General features: G+C 37.7%; 1 non-coding gene across 1 annotated transcript; it reads right to left on the bottom strand.

Annotated features, from left to right (window-relative positions):
- Nucleotides 1–19011: 19011 nt before the first annotated feature.
- Nucleotides 19012–19083, bottom strand: TRNAW-CCA (transfer RNA tryptophan (anticodon CCA)). The gene has a single exon. It is a non-coding gene; the product is annotated as a tRNA-Trp (tRNA).
- Between the last annotated feature and the right edge of the window lie 1272 nt (nucleotides 19084–20355).

Here is a 20355-nt window from a genome sequence, read left to right as displayed (position 1 = left end):
ACTCATTGGAAAAGACTCTGATGCTAGGAGGGATTGGGGGCAAGAGGGGAAGGGGAAGACAGAGGATGAGATGGTTGGATGGCATCACTGACTTGATGGACGTGAGTCTGAGTGAACTCCGGGAGTTGGTGATGGACAGGGAGGCCTGGCGTGCTGTGATTAATGGAGTCGCAAAGAGTCGGACACGACTGAGTGACTGATCTGATCTGAACTTTGTTTATTAACATATTTTCAGATAACAAACATTATCACACAAATTGATTATAGATGGGTATTATCCTTCAAAGTATTAAAATAAATATAAATATATGGTTACAATTTAATGGATAGATAAAAATTATAGATGATATATACATACGTACATAAATACTGTTCATGGTTTGCTCCCACCAAGAATACTGGAGTGGTTTGCCATTTCCTAATCCAGTATGAAAAGGTAAAAAGTTATGACACAGATAGATGAGCTACCCAGGTCATAAAGTGTCAACTGTCGTACTGGGTAAGAGCTGAGGGCAATTACTAATTTAAAGCAACTGGGCCAAAGCAGAAATAATATATATCCACAATGTGTCTAGTGGTGAAAGTAAAATCTGATGCTGTAAAGAACAATATTGCATGCTGCTGCTGCTGCTGCTGCTAGTAAGTCGCTTCAGTTGTGTCCGACTCTATGCGACCACATAGACAACAACCCACCAGGCTGCGCCATCCCTGGGATTCTACAGGCAAAAGCACTGGAGTGGGTTGCCATTTCCATCTCCAAAGCATGAAAGTGAAAAGTGAAAGTGAAGTCGCTCAGTTGTGTCTGACTCTTAATGACCCAATGGACTGCAGCCTACCAGGCTCCTCCATTCATGGGATTTTCCAGGGAGCAAGTGTCTTTTAATTTTATGGCTTCAATCACCATCTGCAGTGATTTTGAAGCCCCCCAAAATAAAGTATGACAATGTTTTCACTGTTTCCCCATCTATTTGCCACAGAGTGATGGGACCAGATGCCATGATCTTCGTTTTCTGAATGTTGAGTTTTAAGCCAACTTTTTCACTCTCCTCTTTCACTTTCATCAAGAGGCGTTTTAGTTCCTCTTCACTTTCTGCCATAAGGGTAGTGTCATCTGCATATCTGAGGTTATTGCTATTTCTCTCAGCAATCTTGATTCCAGCTTGTGCTTCTTCCAGCCCAGTGTTTCTCTGATGTACTCTGCATATAAGTTAAATAAGAGGGATGGTATGGGGAGGGAGGAGGGAGGAGGGTTCAGGATGGGGAACATATGTACACCTGTGGTGGATTCATTATGATACTTGGCAAAACCAATACAATATTGTAAAGATTAAAAATAAAATAAAATTTAAAAAAATATACAATAAAAATAAAAATTTTATTTGAATTTTAAAAATAAATAAATAAATAAGCGGGGTGACAATATACAGCCTTGACGTACTCCTTTTCCTATTTGGAACTAGTCTGTTGTTCCATGTCCAGTTCTAACTGTTGCTTCCTGACCTGCATATAGGTTTCCCAAGAGGCAGGTCAGGTGGTCTGGTATTCCCATCTCTTTCAGAATTTTCCACAGTTTATTGTGATCCACACAGTCAAAGGCTTTGGCATAGTCAACAAAGCAGAAATAGATATTTTTCTGGAACTCTCTTGCTTTTCCGTCGGGTCCAACTCTGTATGACCCCAGAGACAGCAGGCCACCAGGCTCCCTCGTCCCTGGGATTCTCCAGGGGAGAACACTAGAGTAGATTGCCATTTCCTTCTCCAATGCATGGAAGTGAAAAGTCAAAGTGAAGTCACTCAGTCGTGTCTGACTCCTAGCTACCGCATGGACTGCAGCCCAACAGGCTCCTCCGTCCATGGGATTTGCCAGGCAAGAATACTGGAGTGGGTTGCCATTGCTTTCCCCGCTTTTAGGCATCATATCAGATCATATCAGTCGCTCAGTCGTGTCTGACTCTTTGCAACCCCATGAATCACAGCACACCAGGCCTCCCTGTCCATCACCAACTCCCGGAGTTCACTCAGACTCACGTCCATAGAGTCAGTGATGCCATCCAGCCATCTCATCCTCTGGCGTCCCCTTCTCCTCCTGCCCCCAATCCCTCCCAGCATCAGAGTCTTTTCCAGTGAGTCAATTCTTCGCATGAGGTGGCCAAAGTACTGGAGTTTCAGCTTTTAGCATCATCCCTTCCAAAGAAATCCCAGGGCTGATCTCTTTCAGAATGGACTGGTTGGATCTCCTTGCAGTCCAAGAGACTCTCAAGAGTCTTCTCCAACACCACAGTTCAAAAGCATCAATTCTTCTGCACTCAGTCTTCTTCACAATCCAACTCTCACATCCATACATGACCACAGGAAAAACCATAGCCTTGACTAGACGAACCTTTGTTGGCAAAGTAATGTCTCTGCTTTTGAATATGCTATCTAGGTTGGTCATAACTTTCCTTCCAAGGAGTAAGTGTCTTTTAATTTCATGGCTGCAGTCACCATCTGCAGTGATTTTGGAGCCCCCCAAAATAAAGTCTGACACTGTTTCCACTGTTTCCCCAGCTATTTGCCATGAAGTGATGAGACCAGATGCCATGATCTTCGTTTTCTGAATGTTGAGCTTTAAGCCAACTTTTTCACTCTCCACTTTCACTTTCATCAAGAGACTTTTGAGTTCCTCTTCACTTTCTTCCATAAAGGTGGTGTCATCTGCCTATCTGAGGTTATTGATATTTCTTCTGGCAATCTTGATTCCAGCTTGTGTTTCTTCCAGTCCAGCGTGGCATAATCCACACTTAATCAACTACAATAGAGTGTATACAAACTTTTACATGCACTGGGAAAGTAAAAGATTCACCTGACTCACTTTATTGTGACATTCTCTTAAATTATGATGATCTGGAACCTGACCTGCAGTATCTCCGACGTATGCCTGTACTTATAATCTCAACTATGTATAGAATCTTTAAAAAATAAAAAAGCAACTCTCCATTCTTTCAGAGGTTCAGGCTCTTAAAAAAACGCTGCTGCCCAGGCCCCACTGGGAGAGGAAAGAGAAAGAGAGAGAGGGGAAGGGAGGATCAGAGAAGAGGAAGGAGAGGATGGAGTCGGCACTGCAGAACCTAGAAAGTGAGCAGATGATGGAGTCCAGCTCCTGCAGCATGACTGGCGCAGCCTCCGGCACAAGGGAGCCTGGGAGCCTCGCGGTGGGCTCTGGGCCATTCAGACCAAATAGAAGATACCAAAGAAACTGATATTGAATCTCAACGATTTGATGTGACCTCATAGAGCTCCCCTAGGCAGGGACCAAGGCATGGAAATAGCCTTATCCCTTCAGGGAGGCTGAGGGCCAGGGGTTAAGGGGGGCTAGTTTCCACCTACTAAGCTCTCTAGTTCCATCTTGGATAATGGCGGAGGTGGGGGGTGGGAGGGGATACTTTAACACAGCCATTACCCACTTCTTCAGAGCGGCCACTGATATCAGGTAGTTACCCTTCCAACACAGAGGTATTCGTCTTAAAGGGGAAGGAAGGGAGTTAAAAAAAAAATTAATTGTTGTGTTAGTGTGTGATATATAGCAAAATGGCTCTTTCATATTCTTTTCTATTATAGTTTATTTAAAAATATTGAATTTAGCTCCCTGTGCTATGCAGTAGGACATTATTGTTTATCCATTCTACCTATAATAGTTTGCATCCGCTAATCCCAAGTTCCCAATCCATCCCTCTGCCAGCCCACCTCCCCCCTAGCAACCACAAGTCTATTCTCTGTCTATTCTGTTTCATAAATTAAATTCACGTGCATCATATTTTAGATTACACATATAAGTGATACCTTATGGTATATGTATTTCCTTTTCTGACTTAGTATGATAATCTCCAGGTCCATCCACGTTACTGAAAATGGTATCATTTCATTCTTCTTTTTTTTTTTTTTTTTTTAATGGATGAGTAATATTCCTGGGTCAGGAAGATCCCCTGGAGAAGAAAATGGCAAACCATGCCAGTATTCATGTCTGGGAAATCCCATGGACAGAGGAGCCTGGCTACAGTTCGTTGGGTTGCAAAGATTTGGACATGACTTAGTGACTAAACAACAATATTTCATGTACCACATCTTCTTTATCCGTCCCTCTGTGAATGGACATTTAGGCTGCTTCCATGTCCTGGCTATTGTAAACTGCTGCTATGAACATAATGGTGCATATATCTTTTCAAATGAAAGGCATATATAAGCTTTACTGACAAATTGTCTTTTCTTCCTAATTTCACTGAAAGTGGAAATTTGAGCCCCATATTATATGAAGTATATGCAAATTAGAGGAGACAGGTTTTCAGGAAAGGCATTGACTGTAATGTGTACTTTTTCAATCACATAAGGTACAATTTGTGATAAAAATAGAGAAGTAGAATGAAAAAAAATCTTAAATTTAATCTAGTGGAAAAACCTCTTAATATTCACTTTAAGAAAATACACTATTTTATCATGGAATTGGGGTCATGCTGTACATACAATTTCCTTTCCCAATTTATGTACTGCATGATTTATTTTGAGGAGTCTACCAATTCTACAAATAGTCAACGGCTATACCTTGACTGCACTTTCAGCTTCCTCTTCTCAAACACACAACTACGAAAACAAACTCGTATTTGAGCCCTAGCGCTTAGAGCTCCAGATTGTAAGGTACATTCTCCGTATTTGGAGATAAAGATGCAGGGAAGACCCAATTCTGTGTCCATGTTGGATTTGTTTCTTTGACTTGTTCTTTGTTGCTTTTGTTTTACACACACACACACACACACACATATATATATATATAAATGTATGTATATAGCAAATACCTGCTTGATGGCTCTGGAGCTCCCAGGGGACACTAGTAGTAAAGAACCCACCTTCCAATGCAGGAGACATAAAAGGTTCAATCTCTTGGTCGGGAAGATCCCTGGGAAGGGAATGGCAACCCACTCAAATATTCTTGCCAGGAGAATTCCATGGACAGAGGAGCATGGAATATATATATATATATATATATATATATATATATATATATATATATATACACACACACACATACATATACACTTCATCTCCAAGCATTTTAGTGCAAGAATGAACTCTTGAGTGCATCTTTTCTCACGTCCCTGTTTTCCCAAGTTTCAGAAAGGTCGTGATTTGAATAAGACTATCACTCAGTTGTGTCTGACTCTTTGTGACCCACCAGGCTCCTCTGTCCATGGAATTTTCCAGGCAAGAATATTGGAGTGGGTTGCCATTTCCTTTTCCAGAGGATCTTCCTGACCCAGGGGTTTGAACAACCATCTCCTACATCTGTCTCCTGCATTGCAGGTGGATTATTTACCTGGCTGAGCCATGAAGCATCCATGCTAAGTCGCTTCAGTTGTGTGCGACTCTTTGTGTTCCTATGGACCATGGCCCACCAGGCTCCTCTGTCCATGGAATTCTCCTGGCAAGAATACTGGAGTGGGTTGCCATTCCCTTCCCCAGGGATCTTCCTGGCCCAGAGATTGAACCTTTTATGTCTCCTGTATTGGCAGCTGAGTTCTTTACTACTAGTGTACCCTAGGAAGCCCCCAAGCCATCAAGCAGCTATTTGCTATTATAATCATACATAATAGCCTGCCTCAGAGAATGTGGTCCCTCTGCCTGACAGGTAAACTACAGTGCCTTTGTTCAGTTCACAGAGAGATAATTGGACCCTGACCACCTATGCATAGCTGCAAAAAAGGACTTCATCCATCCATCCTGAGTCCCGCCATTCCTAGAGCTGCTTTATAAGACTGAGGACCCTTTTTACTTTTCTTCCACATTGCCTCTCCCTCTCTATTCTGCCTTTTAATTTAGTTCCTCAGTGCTTGTCTCTCTCTGGTTCTATGAAATAACTTGTCATCCAGACTCCAAAAAGATGGTTATTCTGAGACTTCAGTCTGCAACTTATTGGTGAGTTGGTGTTTCGAATAAAGTCATATTCCTTGCTTCAACACTTCATCTCTTGGATTTATTGGCCTGACATGCTGTGAGTAAAGGAAGCTTAGACTCAGTAACAATAGGATCTTCACAAGGTTAATTAATTTAAAAGGAGGCAATGCCGTGGCCCTTGCTCTAACATGACTTGCCTTAATATAAGAGTAAGGTTGGAACAGAAATATGCAGAGTGAAAACAATGTGAAGACACAGGGTGAACAAAGCCCTCTACAAACCACGGAAATGATGCTGAAAGCTCTTTTCTGTACTGGTGCCAAATTGAAACTCAGAGAATAGTGTTTTGGATTGAGTAAAAAAAGAGTAGCTTTATTGCTCTGCCAGGCAAAGGGGGACACAGTGCACTGCTGCCCTTGAAAACTATGAGTCCCAACCCAGAAGAATTCTATGAAGAGTTTTATATTAAGGGTTCAAGGGTGGAGTTGCTGACAAGATGAGGGTGTATCCAGAGCCTGGATCTCATCTCAGGTGGTAAGTCTCTAATGTTTAACAGCTGAGTTTCTCTGGCCCCTTTAATCCTGTCTTCTCCTCCCTTAATTAGCAACTGTTTGAATCTGTCCTTTGGAGCTCAGGGACAGTCAAAGAGGTTAGAGTCTTGACTGTGGCGGATTCATTTTGATGTTTGGCAGAACTAATGCAATTATGTAAAGTTTAAAAATAAAATAAAATTTAAAAGAAAAAAATAAAAACTTATAATTAAAAAAAATAAATAAATAAAAGAAATGTGGGACAAAAAGGTTTCTATGCCCAGGAGCCTCCCAGGGTCCTTCTCAGTTTCAGAAAGAAGTTCTTCACTCAACAACCTTCTGTAGGAACTAACCTTACAAACATTTTGACCTGGGACTTCTTAGTCTCCAAAACTGTGAGAAAATAAATTTCTGCTACCCAGTCTGTGCTTTTTTCTTACTGAAGCCCTACCAAACTATGCAGGCATTTATGAAAAACTTAAATGATATTCCCATAAAAGCTGAAATAAGACCGTGTATACTCTCAATGTTTCTATTTAACATTGCAACAGAGCTTATCTCACCCCCAAGCTAGTATAATTAAGCTAAAAAAATCTAAAAAGCATATGGATAATAAAAGAAATAATATTCTACTTACAGATAACACAACTGGGTTTGTAGGCAACCCTGAAGAATCTACAAAACGGCTATTAGCACTAATACATGAATTTAGTAGGGTCACAAATTATAAGGTCAATATAGAAAATTAATTATATTTGCCAACACTGGTAATAAACATTTGGAAATTATATCATTCACAATAACATTAAAATGCACAATATACATGGATGCTGCTGCTGCTGCTGCTAAGTCGCTTCAGTCGTGTCTGACTCTGCGACCCCATAGACGGCAGCCCACCAGGCTCCCCCGTCCCTGGGATTCTCCAGGCAAGAACACTGGAGTGGGTTGCCATTTCCTTCTCCAATGCATGAAAGTGAAAAGTGAAAGTGAAGTCACTCAGTCGTGTCCGACTCTTAGCGACCCTATGGACTGTAGCCCACCAGGCTCCTCTGTCCATGGGATTTTCCAGGCAAGAGTACCAGAGTGGGGTGCCATTGCCTTTTCCAATATACACTGATACATTTAACTAAATATGTGCAAGATATTGTTAAAATTGCAAAATATTGTTAAAAGATTAAAGAACACATACATATGAACGAAGACACTGTACTATATTAATGGACCAAAAGACTTTATAGTGTTAAGACTGTAATTCTCCAGTAGATATAGACTTAACTAAGTCCCAAATATAACCCAATAATGCTTTTAAAGAACTTATCAAATATATTCTAAGATACATATGAAAATGTAAGGGAAATAGAAGAGCCTAAACAGTTAAAGTGTAAAGGACATAGAAGACTGATTTTTCCTGATTCAAGGCTCATTATATTAGTCAGAAAAAGTGTGGTATTTAAGAAGGGTAGACATATAGAGGAGTGGGACAAAACAGAGAATTGAGAAATTAACATGCACATATTAAGTTAAATGATTTTTGCCAAAGGTAGCAAAAGCTTTTCAATGGAAAAGTGATCATTTTTCCAATAAACTGTGCTGGGGAAATTGAGGAGAAAAAGAAAAAAAAGAAAAAGAAGAGGAAATGCTTAAAACTGAAACTTCAAATGAATCATGGACCTAAACATAAGTGGTAAACTTTAAAAGTTATATAAGAACACTTAGAAAAAAGGGAACATTTTGACTTTGAGTTAGGAAAGATTAAAATGAGGGACAAAAAGAAGGAACTCTAATTTAAAAGTCTAATTTCCTTGGAGAAGGAAATGGCAACCCACTCCAGTGTTCTTGCCTGGAGAATCCCAGGGAAGGGGGAACCTGGTGGGCTTCTGTCTTGGGGTCACACAGAGTTGGACACAACTGAAGTGACTTAGCAGCAACCTAAACTTTATCAATATTAAAAAAGGTGGATTTTCAAAACATAGTCTTAAAGAACTGAAAAGCCAATCACAACTATGAAACTATGTTTAAAATATAAATGGGTAAAAAATGATATCAATAATGTATGAATAACACTTAAATTCAATAAAAAGACCAAACCACATTTACAAAAAAATTTGAAAAGTTAAGAAATAAATACACATAACTTTAAGACAGACTAAAGGAGAAAAAACTTAAATCACAGAATGGATGAAGATTTTTAATACAGTTATTTAAAAGGATTTGTTTCTAGATTATATAAACTCATTTTACAAATCATTAAGGTGGAACAAAAGGAAGAAAAGAACAATGATGAAACAAGAAGGAAACAGCTCAAAGTTTTAAAAAGCCAACTCACAAAAATAGAAAAGCCAATACTCAAAACACAAATGAAAATGTCTTCAATGTAACTACCCTTTAAGGGAAAGCAAATTAACATTATAGTATGACATATCTTTATATACACTAGCATAACTAACACAAAACATATAATTCCAAGGTATTTTGTTAGGGGAACAAACAGAGCATGTACACATTTCTAGTAATAGCGCAAATTTGAATCATTACAAAGTGCTTTGAATTATCCACATTGAAGATATATGCCTATCCTAGGCATATATGTAAAAGAAATATTTAAATATATTCACTAAAATACATGCCCAAGAATGTCATACCATTGCAATATGTAATAGCCAAAAAATGGAAATTTCCTAAGTCCTAATAAAGAACAAAAGGGATAAATCGTGGTATCATCATGTGCATATCATGATTGATTCAGTTCAGTTCAGTTCAGTTTGATTGATTACTATTTAATAGTACCAATTAAACTAGACAAACTATTGATGTAAACATTTATGAACAACATATGCTAATAAAAAGGCATAAAAGAGAACCTGTCTGACTTCATTCATCTAAAGTTAAAGAGGAGGAAAATCTAATATGTGATGGTAGAAATAAAAATAGTGGCTACTAGCTACCTTTGGGGAGGCCAAAAATGGGGACAGGGAACGGGACATTTCTAGGATGCCAGTAATATAATATTCGGTGTGTGTGTGTGTTTATGTGTATATTTTTTTAATTTCAGTAATTTTGCAGGTGTATTTACCTCTGAAACTTATCAAACTGTGACTTTATTATTTCTGTACTTTTCTCTAGTCATGTTTTATAATACAAAAAAATGCAATCTAACAAAAAACCCTGATCATTGTAATACTGACAGGCTATACAATGAAAGAAACTATGACAGAAATACAGAATACTTGGAAAAGCAAATAAACAATTATAGTGTACTGCTTTTTGGCTATAACTCAACATTATAACAATCAAATTAATTTATCACGTTAAATTACATATCCGAGAGAGCTGAATACTTGTTGGGTGCTTCCCAGATATATTTGAGATTAACCAATTTAGGGAATAATAAGATATATAGAGGAAATAGAATTATTTTAATAACTGTAAACATATTGTGCTGTGTCTCTCAGTCATATCTGACTGTGACCCCATGGACTGCAGCCCATCAGGCTCCTTTGTCCATGGGGATTCTCCAGGTAAGAATACTGGAGTGGGTTGCTATGCCCTTCTCCAGGGGAATCTTCCCAACCCAGGGATCAAATCCAGGTCTCCCTCATTGCAGGTGGATTCTTTACCATCTAAACCACCAGGGATTAGTTTGTAAAAATTAGTTTATAATTTGTTATATGTTGTCCTATATATAACTATGGCATGTTGGTGTACCATAAACTTAGATATGATAAAAGGATCTTTGTAAATATTGTGATGTTCTATAGTCTAATAATGGTAAGATCAAGATTTCCTGAATATTGGAAGAACTAAATATTTAAAATTCCTCAAATTAGACTATAGCTACATTAAATTATCTTTAGATAACAGCACATAATATTTGATAATTCAAGGAAATTTCTTTTTACCATTTCCACTTACAAATATTCAAGTGCTACATAGATAAACAGTAATATTAGATATTTCATGCATGCAGTATCGATGAACCCACTTACTCAGACAGAAAAGAATCTGCCTGCAATGCAGAAGACACAGGTTTGGTCCCTTGGTCAGGAAGATCCCCTGGAGAAGGAAATGGCAGCCCAGGCAGGATACTCCTGCCTGGAAAATCCCATGGACACAGGAGCCTGGCCAGCTAAGGTTCATAGGTTCATAAAGAGTTGGACATGACTGAGCGACTAAGCACATACACTTCTATGAACCCACTTACTCTGTAAAGGTCTTGGGAAGTAAGGGGTGACAGCACTTAGAATGATTTTTCTAACTCTGCTGTGTTCTGTGTTGTGAAGCTACAAAGCAAGCATAAACAATGTTTTTACTGAATTCTAAAACCAGACTTCCTTACAATTTTCCTTCTCAATCAGGCTTAAGAAACCATCCATTCAAATGTCCAGAGATTGTTTTTGTAACTTAAATATCTTCCCAATATTTATGAAATGAGCTTAAGTTACATAAACTCAGTGCATAAATTAATTTGTGATTTATGTAAAGTACAAAATAGCAAGTGTTTTTTAAATTAGGCCACTAGTCTCCAATGTAAGCATATTAAAATGCTGAAAAACATCCATTTTATTCAGCATAATGAAAACAACATTGTTACTATATTTTGTATACAATTTGTGTAACTCAAAACTAATTTTTTAGGGATGCTGTATGAAAGTAAGCTTTTAAAGTAAGGGATGCCAGTAAGCTTTTATTTTTTGTATATATTGCAATTAAGCATGGCCAAAATTATCCAATTTACTCAAAGTAGATCAGAAGTTACTGTAGCAAGGTATAAGCATATATTTAGTAGAAGAAGTTATCTGGTGGCTTTTGTTTATATTTTTTTTAATGAATAGGTATTACTATCTACCAGAAACACAGTAGTTAATCTCTTTTCTATTAAAACATTCTGAACAAAGGATAAAGGGACTTAGCATTTATGAAGTGTTTTACATTTATCAGGCACAAGGATATACTTCATATAAATAAATTTGTTTATTCTGTATAACAATCTTACAATGAGAAACATGTTTAGAAGGGAAAAAAGTTACAATCAGAACATCATGCAGCTGGGAACTGGTAAAGCTGAGGTGTTAAGTCATTCTCTCTGTCTGACTACAAATTTCTCATCTTTTCTATAATATGCATGCTAATTTCCCACACTACTAATCTAAAACTCATTCATATTAAAATATTGACATAAGGTTCAACTTTATGTCTGGCCTAAGACAGATATTTAGATGAACAGACCAGAAATGAGAGTTCAGAAATAGATTCACATATATGAACAACAGATTAAAAAAAAAAAAAAAGATGGCAACTCAAGTAGAAAGGATTGTCTGTACAGCAAATGATGCTGGGGGAAAAAAAGATATCCATAAGCAATAAGATTATTCTTTAATGCCATAAAATTATACTAAAATTGATCAGAGATCTGATTTAAGACCTAAAATTATAAAACTTCAAAAAGAAAATGTAGAAAAACTCTTTGGGATTGTGTATTTTGGAGAAAATTTCTTAGACTATAAATATAGAAATTATGAAACATAAAAATGGTAAATCAAACTCACCAAAAAAAAAAAAAGTTTCTTTCTTAAAAGACAATGTTAAGAAAATGAAAACCACAAGTTGGGTAAAAATATTTGTAAAACATGCGTAAGTTAAATTACTCTTTCCAGGTATATTAAAAAGTATCAAAACACTAATAGTGGATAAATCACCATATATTTATACATATATGTAATGTATATGAAATGTAATGTATGAAAAATGTGATTGATATATATACCACACATGAGCATATGGGTTTCCCAGGTGGCTCTAGTAGTAAAGAAGCCACCTGTCAACCTGTCAATGCAGGAGATGTAAGAGGCTTGTGTTCAACCCTGCATTGGGAAGATCCCTTGGAAGAAGCCATGGCAACTCATTCTAGTGTTCTTGTCTGGAGAATCCCATGAACAGAGGAGCCTTGCAGGCTACAGTCCATGGAGTCCCAAAGAGTCAGACACAACTGAAGTGACTTAACAAGCACACACACACCTACTGTTAGTGACTACAGTATGCAACCACAGAACAAACCAAATAAAAAAGCTTGACAAGGCCAAGAATCAGCCATGGGTTGGAGACTTGTACACTTACACATCTCTTATTTTTTCTAATTGAATAAATTTGACAGGTAACATTTGTTTATGTTTAATATTATACAGTGTGTTATTTATATATTGCAATAAGATTTTTGATATGGTAATAATGATCACATTACATAATTATAAGGTAGTGATCAATGCAAAGAAATAGAGAAAAACAATAGCATGGGGAAAACTAGAGATCTCTTCAAGAAAATCAGAGATGCCTAGGGAACATTTCATGCAAAGATGGGCTCAATAAAGAACAGAAATGGTAGGGACCTAAGAGAAGAAGAAGATATTAAGAAGAGGTAGCAAGAATACACAGAAGAACTGTACAAAAAAGATCTTCACAACGCAGATAATCACAATGGTGTGATCACTCACACTCACCTAGAGCCAGATATCCTGGAATGTGAAGACAGGTGGGCCTTAGGAAGCATCACTAGGAACAAAGCTAGTGGAGGTGATGGAATTCCAGGTGAGCTATTTCAAATTCTAAAAGATGATGCTGTAAAGGGCTGTACTCAATATGCCAGCAAATATGGAAAACTCAGCAATGGCCGCAGGACTGGAAAAGGTCAGTTTTCCTTCCAATCCCAAAGAAAGGCAATGCCAAAGAATACTCAAACTACCACACAATTGCACTCATCTCTGCTGCTGCTGCTGCTAAGTCACTTCAGTTGTGTCCGATTCTGTGCGACCCCTGAGATGGCAGCCCACCAGGCTCCCCCATCCCTGGGATTCTCCAGGCAAGAACACTGGAGTGGGTTGCCATTTCCTTCTCCAATGCAAGGAAGTGAAAAGTGAAAGTGAAGTCGCTCAGTCGTGTCCAACTCTGAGCGACCCCATAGACTGCAGCCTACCAGGCTCTTTTGTCCATGGGATTTTCCAGGCAAGAGTACTGGAGTGGGGTGCCATTGCCTTCTCCATGCACTCATCTCACACGCTAGTAAAGTGATGCTTAAAATTGTCTAAGCCAGGCTTCAGCAATACATGAACCTTGAACTTCCAGATCTTCAAGCTGGTTTTAGAAAAGGCAGAGGAACGAGAGATCAAATTGCCAACATCCACTGGATCATCGAAAAAGCAAGAGTTCCAGAAAAACATCTATTTCTGCTTTATTGACTATGGCAAAGCCTTTGACTGTGTGGATCACAACACACTGTGGAAAATTCTGAAAGAGATGGGAATACCAGACCATCTGACCTGCCTCTTGAGAAACCTGTATACAGGTCAGGAAGCAACAGTTAGAACTGGACGTGGAACAACAGACTGGTTCCAAATAGGAAAAGGAGTACGTCAAGGCTGTATATTGTCACCTTGCTTATTTAACTTATATGCAGAGTACATCATGAGAAACGCTGGGCTGGAAGAAGCAAAAGCTGGAATTAAAATTGCCAGGAGATATTTGGCAAAACTAATACAATTATGTAAAGTTTAAAAATAAAATAAAATTAAAAAAAAAATTGCCAGGAGAAATATCAATAACCTCAGATATACAGATGATATCACCCTTATGGCAGAAAGTGGAGAAGATCCAAAGAGCCTTTTGATAAAAGTGAAAGAGGAGAGTGAGAAAGTTGGCTTAAAGCTCAACATTCAGAAAACGAAGATCATGGCATCCAGTCCCATCACTTCATGGCAAATAGATGGGGAAAAAGTGGAAACAGTGTCAGACTTTATTTTTCTGGGCTCCAGTATCACTGCAGATGGTGATTGCAGCCATGAAATTAAAAGATGCTTACTCCTTGGAAGGCTAGTATGACCAACCTAGGCAGCATATTAAAAAAGCAGAGACATTACTTTGCCAACAAAGGTCAATCTAGTCAAGACCATGGTTTTTCCAGTGGTCATGTATGGATGTGAGAGTTGGACTATTAAGAAAGCTGAGTGCTGATGTTCTCCTCTAGGAGTTTTATAGTTTCTGGTCTTACGTTGAGATCTTTAATCCATTTTGAGTTTATTTTTGTATATGGTGTTAGAAAGTGTTCTAGTTTCATTCTTTTACAAGTGGTTGACCAGATTTCCCAGCACCACTTGTTAAAGAGATTGTCTTTAATCCATTGTATATTCTTGCCTCCTTTGTCAAAGATAAGGTGTCCATATGTGCATGGATTTATCTCTGGGCTTTCTATTTTGTTCCATTGATCTATATTTCTGTCTTTGTGCCAGTACCATACTGTCTTGATAACTGTGGCTTTGTAGTAGAGCCTGAAGTCAGGTAGGTTGATTCCTCCAGTTTCATTCTTCTTTCTCAAGATCACTTTGGCTATTCGAGGTTTTTTGTATTTCCATACAAATTGTGAAATTATTTGTTCTAGCTCTGTGAAGAATACCATTGGTAGCTTGATAGGGATTGCATTGAATCTATAAATTGCTTTGGGTAGTATACTCATTTTCACTATATTGATTCTTCCAATCCATGAACATGGTATATTTCTCCATCTATTAGTGTCCTCTTTGATTTCTTTCACCAGTGTTTTATAGTTTTCTATATATAGGTCTTTAGTTTCTTTAGGTAGATATATTCCTAAGTATTTTATTCTTTTCGTTGCAATGGTGAATGGAATTGTTTCCTTAATTTCTCTTTCTGTTTTCTCATTATTAATGTATAGGAATGCAAGGGATTTCTGTGTGTTGATTTTATATCCTGCAACTTTACTATAATCATTGATTAGTTCTAGTAATTTTCTGGTGGAGTCTTTAGGGTTTTCTATGTAGAGGATCATGTCATCTGCAAATAGTGAGAGTTTTACTTCTTCTTTTCCAATTTGGATCCCTTTTATTTCTTTTTCTGCTCTGATTGCTGTGGCCAAAACTTCCGAAGAATTGATGCTTTTGAACTGTGTTGTTAGAGAAGACTCTTGAGAGTCCCTTGGACTACAAGGACATCCAACCAGTCCATTCTAAAGGAGATCAGTCCTGGGTGTTCATTGGAAGGACTGATGTTGAAGCTGAAACTTTAATACTTTGGCCACCTGATGTGAAGAGCTGACTTTGCAAAGACCCTGATGCTGGGAAAGCTTGAGGGCAGGAAGAGAAGGGACGACAGAGGATGAGATGGTTTGATAGCATCACCAATTCAAAGGACATGGGTTTGGGTGGACTCTGGGAGTTGGTGATGGACAGGGAGGCCTGCAGTTCATGGGATCACAAAGAGTTGGACACGACTGAGTGACTGAACTGAACTGATTACTGTTTATACTCAAGATACTGTGCATTAGGTCTCTCTTTATTTTTTAGTGTTCATTTCTATACATTTCTAACTAGAATTCAAAATAGTATAGCCACTTTGGAGACCAGTGTGATACCTTGTTTCAAAGGTAAAACTATTTCCACCCAGTTATCTCAAAGTCCTTTTAATAGAAAGAAAACATGACCATAGAAACTGTGTGCTTTATTGTGCATAGCAACAGTGTTTGTAATAATCAAAAACTGGGATCAGCCAAGTGACCATCAACTTACGAACATAAAATTGAATTTAATGGAGCATAACTTGACAATAAAAAGAACAAACTACTTATATATATATATATATATATATATATATATATATATATGATTTATATGATATATTATATATCAACCTTGAACTAATTTCAGATGTTGAACATATGAAATTACATACTTTATAATTCCATTTTATGATTTGTTTAAATGATAAAACAATAGTGAAATAAAGTAGAACTGTAGTTTTCATGAGCTAAAAATGTGAAGAGAAAACTGTAAATGAGCATGAGCAAAGTTCATTGGGTAAAAAAAAATGTTCTATATCATTAATGTTATGGTGTTTATAGAACTGTATTCATTTGTCAAAACTCATTGATTTATACACTTGAGTGTGGCAAATTTTACTATATATAAAATTATGCCTCCATATTCCTGATTCAAACAAACTGGGTGAGGATGATTATTGTTCATCACTAATTAAAAAGTGTTATCAGAGGTTGGTTAAGATAAGTTCAACTTGTTACAGAAGCTTAAAGTTTTTGGAAGATCCAAGTCCTTGAGACAAGGAACAAAACCTCAAAATCTCTGCTCTTATATGAATCACTGACCAACATGTTAATTGTTTTTGTATATAAACTCTCTACATATAGAGAAAGTTAGAAAAATACAAACTATTTAAAGTATAAAGAGTGATTTAAAAAATATTTGTCTAATTTGATGCCTAAATAAATTATGTTCATAAATTGGAGACAGGGAAATTACTAACCTATGAATCTGTTACTATAAAGTTTCTTCAATAACAAAAGAAAAACTTCTAAATTTTCAGAGGATATCACTACAGCTTGAACTACTTCCTATAATTTTTTAAATCATGTATCCCTACTCTATCTTAATGAGTAATGACTATATAACTTCAATTACACTTCTGTCAGGATGAAAGGATATTATGAAAGGATTTGCTGTGACAATGCAATTAAAATACTGATACTCACAAGATACTTATGAATGTTGCTATGACATAGGAAAGTGAAAAATGTCCAGAAAACGAAAGAGTCAAGTGAAAAGAAAGGAGAAACAGAAATATAGAAAGAAGAAGAAGAAGAGGAAAGAGGAGGAGTGCAGTGGAGTGTAGGAGGGAGATGAAGAGCAGCAGAAATACTAAATCAAAATGCAAATGGAATGAGCAATAAACACCCATTTGAGCACTGAACCCTAGTACAAGTGCTAAAACCCATAACTAGCGATTCAGAGTTTATATGCTGAAGAGTGGCCTGGAACTGGCATTCCATATATAACTGGGAATCAAAAGCAACACACATACCTAAGGACAGTAGCAAGGACCGGAGAAGCAAGGGTGTTCATTCCTCCCTTGCACTTATTGAGCTCACTCATTTGGCCTCTGCAAAAACTGGACAGCTTTAATGAATGGCAGTCAATTATCAAAACAGGTGGTGGCTCCAATTACAGCTGCTATTCCAGATTTTGTCTCTTCTATGGAGCAAATCAACATAGCCCTAGCACATGGTATGCAGCTAATGAGCTGGCCATGGTTTTGCCTCTATGTTATTTAGCATAGACCACCAGAAGCAGTTTGAGTGGACAGCAGGAACATATCACTGTCTTTTGCAGGGCCAAGTCATTCTTTCTCTGTCACTATTCAGACTGGAGTGAGTGTGACTGCTTAACTATCTCATAGGACATCTTGGCTTCATGGATGGCCTCATGCTAAATGAATCTGTAGAGAACGAAGCAGCGAAAAGCCTTTATGTACCACCTGCATGACAGAAAATATATCTCACCAGATTGAGAATTTCTTCTCAGTAGAGTTCTAGGGATCCAATGGGATAAGTTGTAATAATGACCAGGATGAATGAGTTGTCTTCCATGAAGTGAGTGGTAGTAGAGCCATCAAGCTGTATAAGAACACTTTCTGACTGAAGAGTAATTATCATGCTTCATATATGTGTGACTGAGTTTGAATAGATATCAAGGTTCAAAGAAAGTTCCCTAAACTTAATTTAGATTCTCATGCCACCCACATTTGCTACATTGTCACTTCTTCTTTTATACTTGTATAATGCTAAGAATATTTAGGCTATATTCCACTAAAAATAACAAAGCCCAGTGGTTTATGATAATTAAGGTAAATACCATAAAATGAGAGGTACAAATATGACCAAGACACCATGTTTCAAACTAGAAGTAAAGGATTTAAATTCACCATCTTAGAAGCAGATTTTTATACTGAATATAAATGCATAAACCCAGCTAAATTATTTTTAAAAATTATATACTACGCAGGTCAAGAAGGAACAGTTAGAACTGGACATGGAAAAATGGACTAGTTCCAAACTGGGAAAGGAATATGACAAGGCTATATATTGTCACCCTGCTAAATTAACTTCTATGCAGAGTACATCATGCAAAATGCTGGGTTGGATGAAGCACAAGTTGTAATCAAGGTTGCCAGGAGAAACATCAACAATCTCAGATATGCAGATGACACCACCCTTATGGCATAAAGTGAAGAGAAACTGAAGAGCCTACTGATGAAAATGAAAGAGGAGAGTGAAAAAGCTGGCTTAAAATTCAACATTCAGAAAACTAAGATCATGGCATTTGGGCCCATCACTTCATAGCAAATAGATAGGGAAACAATGGAAACAGTGAGAGACTATTTCCTTGAACTCCAGAATCACTGCAGATGGTGACTGCAGCCATGAAATTAGAAAGCACTTGCTCCTTGGAAGAAAAACTATGACCAACCTAGACAGCATATTAAAAAGAAAAGACATTACTTTGCCAACAAAGGTCCATTTAGTCAAAAGCTATGGTTTTTCCAGTAGTCATATATAGATGTGAAGTGAAGTGAAGTGAAGTGAAGTCACTCAGTTGTGCCTGACTCTTTGTGACCCCGTGGACTGTAGCCTGCCAGGCTCCTCTGTCCATGGGATTCTCCAGGCAAGAATACTGGAGTGGGTTGCCATTTCCTTCTCCAGGGGATCTTCCCAACCCAGGGATCAAACCTGGGTCTCCTGCATTGGAGGCAGACGCTTTAACCTCTGAGCCACCAGGGAAGCCCAATGGATGTGAAAGTTGGACCATAAACAAAGCTAAGCACTGAAGAACTGACACTTTTGAACTGTGGTATTGGAGAAGACACTTGAGAGTCCATCAGACTGCAAAGAGATCAAAGCAGTCAATCCTAAAGGAGATCAGTCCTAAATATTCATTGGAAGGACTGATGCTAAAGCCGAAACTCCAATACTTTGGCCACCTGATGTGAAGAACTGACTCATTGGGAAAGACCCTGACGGTGGGAAAGATTGAAAGCTGGAGGAGAAGGGGAAGACAGAAAATGAGATGGTTGGATGGCATCACTAATTGGATGAACATGAGTTTGAGCAAGTTCCCAGAGTTGATAGACAAGGAAGCCTGGGGTGCTACAGTTCATGGGGTCACAAAGAGTCGGACATGCCTGAGCAACTTAACTGAACTGATAATCATGAAAACATGGAAAATTTAAAAAGAAATTAAAATAAATTTTATAATCATGAATATGTATACCACAGGCTAATAATGAGTAGTTCTATTAATATCAGATTAAATATATGATTTTTAAGTGTCATTAAAGAAGAAGGGAGCCAGTATATAGTGATAAAAATTTTCCAGAAAATTTTAAGCACTCTAAACTGTTATTTTCTAATAGTACAACCTAAAAATAAATTGACTTCCCTGGTGGCTCAGATGGTAAAGAATCTGCCTGCAATGCAGGAGACCTGGGCTCGATCCCTGGGTAGGGAAATTATTTGGGGCTTTGCTAGTGGCTCAGACAGTAAAGAATCTGCCTGCAGTACCGGAGAACCAGGTTTGAACTGTGGGTCAGGAAGACACTGTGAAGAAAGGAATGACAACCCACTTCAGTATTCTTGCCTTGAGAATCCCATGCACAAAGGAGACTGGCGGGCTACAGTCCTTGAGGTCGCAAAAAGTTGGACACAACTGAGTGAATTTCACTTCACTTCAAAAATATTATGTAGCATTTTATGAAAATGAAAGAGCTAATTGACAATTTCTAATCATATTTTCAGATTACAACCTACCTTTCCACTTAATGTAACTAATATAAGCTTTCTTAATTGAGGCAAGGGTTTTTCTCTCTTCTTACACCAGATCCTCATTTGTCTTAGTCTATTCAGGCTGCTCTAACCAAATACCACTGACTAAGTAGTTTATGAACAGGAGAAATTTATTTCTCACATTTCTTTAGACTAAATCCAAGCACAAGAGGCCAGCATGTAAGTTCTGATGAAGGTTTACTTTCTCTTTCCTGTGTCTTCAGGTTATGA

The sequence above is a fragment of the Bos mutus genome, chromosome 6 (assembly GCF_027580195.1).
Source record: "Bos mutus isolate GX-2022 chromosome 6, NWIPB_WYAK_1.1, whole genome shotgun sequence".
Classification (NCBI taxonomy): domain Eukaryota; kingdom Metazoa; phylum Chordata; class Mammalia; order Artiodactyla; family Bovidae; genus Bos; species Bos mutus.
The sequence above is the reverse complement of the archived record's forward strand: the minus strand, read 5'-3'. Positions and strand labels throughout refer to the sequence as shown.